General features: G+C 38.7%; 1 pseudogene; it reads left to right on the top strand.

The window, feature by feature from the left end:
* The first annotated feature begins 1,200 nt into the window (after nucleotides 1-1,200).
* LOC136329898 (tubulin alpha-8 chain pseudogene) lies at nucleotides 1,201-2,291 on the top strand (annotated as a pseudogene).
* The last annotated feature ends 2,031 nt before the right edge of the window (nucleotides 2,292-4,322 follow it).

Here is a 4,322-nt window from a genome sequence, read left to right as displayed (position 1 = left end):
GTTTAGAGCTTGGGTGATTTGAGAAAAGATATGGATGATTTGGGATTAGGTGAAGCAGGCAGATTGCAGTTCTTTTAATAGTTACAGGGCACAGAATGGGCTTTGCAAACAGTTTATTCATTAAAACTTTTAGTTGTAGCTTTTTTCTCCCAGAACAATTTGTGACAAATTGGGGTTAGGGCTTGATTTTTAGAGTCTTGGCAAATTTCCATTTTTTAGTTTTCTAAATTCAGTTCTCATTTCTTAGTCTTTATTTCTCATAAGAACTCATAACAACAGACTATTTTAAACTTCTGTATTAAAAAAACATATTTGCGTATCATCTATAGAATAATGAGTGTATGTCCATTTTGTACTGTGCTTTGGTGTAGGGTTGATGCTGGACATGGCCTTTCCTCCTCCCTAGCCACATGGTGCCATGGTCGTGGATCCTGACCACAGGCCATGAGAAAGGAGGTGATAGAACTGTAACTAAGGTATTACTAAGAACAGTGCAAATGAGTCATCAGATACGTAAGGCTATGTCTGCTTACATACAGGGTAAAGGCTATGTCTGCTCCATCTGGGGCTCCTTGTAGATCCTGTAACACCACCTGTAATACCCCAATCCATTTCCCATGTCTGGATCTCCTGTGTTACATTTGGCAAGTTTTAATCTGGGATTATCAGTGATAGCTATTCCTCTGGAATTTCTCCAGTGACTGTTTGTCCACCTTATTCATGAGGCTTCTGATTTAAAGATTTTAAATATATTATCTTGTCTATCTTTGTATTTAAAGTTAAAAACAAATATAAAATAATTTCCAAACATTTTTGCTTCTTCTTATAAGGTAGTTGTCCTTCCCTTTATTATTCACTTCACTTGGATGATGTTTAAAAGATCTATGAATAGTGGGATACTAATTGATATATTTTCCTAGCTCTACTGCAACTATACCAGTTATCTATGACTTGAGTAGTGAATGCAAAGAAAAACATTGCCTCTATTTTATTGCACTGATGTTCTGTTCAAGGAAATCAGCAGCTAAAACCATATTCAGTGTCTAATCTGGGAATAAAGCCAAGAGTTAGGTAAAAAAAATCTCATGAAATAGATTAGATTGCAATCTGAAAGCCCCCACAGCTGGCTGGTCAAAAATAATAATGGTATTCTGATGTGATTTCTGACGTTCTTTCTCATCTCAGAGCTGTGCAATGAACATGGTCATCTCTGAGCTGCAGAGAAGCTTACAGTAAATTCTAAAATATGAAAAAAGATATGGTCTTCTTATTACTACTATATCATTATCTTGCATCGATAGCTGTAATTAAACTGTACTGGATTATCATCTGCTATTGAAATATATGAAACTAATTAGACATGAAATATGTAACCAGAATAAGATTGGGACAATAAAAATTTATACAAGCAAGACCCCCTAAAATGATAAACACAAGTCACAATAATATTTATGGAATAAATTAAAACAAGACCAAAGAGAGAATGAAATCAATCAGGTGGATAGAGAGATTACTTTTCCTACGTGTAGACTAGGGTAAAGATGTGCCTTCATGGTTGACAATGAGGTCATGTATGATATTTGTTATAGAAACCTTGATATTGAGCGCCCAGCTTAAACTATCCTGAATTCAGACGAACAGGTCAAATGGTGTCCTCCATCACTGCTTCCCTCAGATTTGATGGAGCCTTCAATGTTGATCTGGCTGATTTCCAGACCAACCTGGTGCCTGAACCCTGCATCCATGGTCCTCTAGCTACATACAGCCTTGTCCTTTCTGCTGAGAAAGCCTACCATACACAACTTTCTGTAGCAGAGATCACCAGTGTGTGCTTTGAGCCAGACAACCAGATGGTGAAATGTGACCCTTGCCATGGTAAATACATGGCTTGCTCCCTGTGTACTGTGGTGACATGTTTTCCAAAGATGTCAGTGTTGCCATTGCCACAAACAAGACCAAACATACCATCCAGTTTGTGGACTGGTGCCCCACTGGCTTCAAAGTTGGCATGAAAGCGCAGCCTCCCACTGTGGTACCTGGTGCAGATCTGGCCAAAATGCAGTGGGCTGCATGTCTCCTGAGCAACATCACAGCTATTGCTATGCCTAGGCTCGCCTGGACCACAGATTTGACTCGGTATATTCCACGAGTGCCTTTGTCCACTGGTATGTGTGTGAAAGCTTGGAGGAAGGAGAGTTTTCTGAGGCCCTGAGGGCATGGCTGCCCTTGAGGATTCTGTTGAGAGGGTGAGGAAGAAGGAGAAGAATATTAAAGTTAAAATATCACTATGATGCTGTTTTTATAGGGAAGCTTATTCTGTTTTAAACATTGAAAAATGGTGGTTGGGTCTGAGCAGGTGGTGGTGCAGTGGATACAGCATTGGCCTGGGATGCTGAGGACTCAGGTTGGAAACTCCAAGTCTCTGGCTTGAGCACAGGCTCATCAGATTTGAGCACTGGCTCACCAGCTTGAGTGAGGGGTTGCCAGCCTAAACATGGAGTCATGGCATGGGATCATGGTGGTTGGCTTGAAGCCCAAAGGTTTCTGGCTTGAACAAGGGGTCACTGGCTTGGTTTTAGCTTCCTGGTCAAGGCACATATGAGAAAGCAACCAATGAACAACTAAGGTGCCACAACAAGTTGATGCCTCTCATCTCTCTCCCTTCCTGTCTTTCTGTTCCTGTCTCTTCCTCCACCCCCTGCATGTGTGTACTAAAAAACAAAAAACAAAAATCAAAGAATGAAAAAATGGTGGTCTGATCAGTTAATTTGTATGTAGAGGGTATGCTTTCATATACACTTACTGGCCTATGCTTTAAAACATCACACTTTCTACAGACTCAACCTGTTCACATCTCTGATGGGTTTGAATGAAATATTTCCTGCCTTAAATGAAAAACAAATATTCATTAATTCCATGATTAAAAAAAAATACAGTAAATGCTGTTTAGAAGAATTAAATGTAAAAACCGAAGCCAGAAAATAACTAGAAAACTAGGAAGAAGCATATATGAATATCTCATCTCTATTTAGTGAAAACTTTTAATTAGTGAAAGCAAAAGAGAAATCTACAATTTTCAAAGCTCAAGATATTCGTCATCATAAAAATATTTTAGCCTGACCAGGCAGTGGTACAGTGCATAGAATGTATTGTAGAACTTGGATGCGGAGGACCCACGGTCAAAACCTTCACGTCAGCGGCTTGAATGCAGGCTTATCCAGCTTGAGCACAGGCTCACCAGCTTGAATGCAGGGTTGCTGGCTTGAGCATGGGATCATAAATGTGACCCCATAGTCACTATCATTAGGCCAAAGATCTCTGGCTTGAAGCCCAAGGTAGCTGGCTGTAGCCCAAGGTTGCTGGCTTTAGCAAGGGGTCACTCGCTCTGCTGTAGCCACCTCCCCACCCCATCAAGGCACATATGACAAAGCAATCAGTGAACAACTAAGGTGCCGCAATGAAGAATTGATGCTTCTTATCTCCTTCCCCTTCCTGTCTGTCTGTCCCTATCTGTCCTTCTCTCTGATTCTCTCTCTGTCTCTGTCAAAAAAACACAACTTTTTATATACAGCAAAAACACTACTAACTAAATTTAACTTTAAAAAAACTGGACAAACATTTGTAAATGTAACAGTAAGAAGAGACTAGGTTATGCTGAAGTAACAAACAGCCCCTAACTATCAAAAACTTGGCACAACAGTTTCTTTTTGTCATGTAATATGGTCAGTATAGAGGTAAAGGAGGGTCCCACTAGTGGTAGCCATTCAGAGATCCAGGCTGGTGTAGGTGCCTATGCGAGCAATAAAAAAAAAAAAAAAAATGTAATAACATCTACCGTTGGGAAGCAGCTCAGTTCCACTATTTGAATAACTCACTGGAAGTTTAAAATAAAGTGAAAATTTTATGGGAGGAAAACTCCACTAGCATAAAATAATCTAAACACACAATAATGGTTATTTATTAAATATGTCTGTCACTACTAAAAATATTATTTTGAAAGACTATTTATAAATATGGGAATATAGTCTCAATGTATAGTCAAGAGTAATAAACTGTTTTAAATGCATCATATAAAGAGTATATGATTCTCAGTAATAAATTTGCATAAAATATAATCTGTATAACAAAATGAAGTACAACAAAGAACTCTTAATAGAAATATTTCTGAATTGGGGGTGCTTAGTAATTATAGGTGATTTCTATTGTCATCTTGCATTTTTCTATGTTTTCAAAGATGATTAGTATTTGGGAAGAAAAGGGTTAGCAACAGCCCTGCATTTTATTCTCTTACTTTATGGAGAGAAGTCTGGGGAAATAGAAAG

This window comes from Saccopteryx bilineata, chromosome 3 (assembly GCF_036850765.1).
Source record: "Saccopteryx bilineata isolate mSacBil1 chromosome 3, mSacBil1_pri_phased_curated, whole genome shotgun sequence".
In the NCBI taxonomy this organism is placed as follows: Eukaryota; Metazoa; Chordata; class Mammalia; order Chiroptera; family Emballonuridae; genus Saccopteryx; species Saccopteryx bilineata.
Note: the sequence above shows the minus strand (reverse complement) of the source record. Positions and strands in the feature narration are given on the sequence as shown.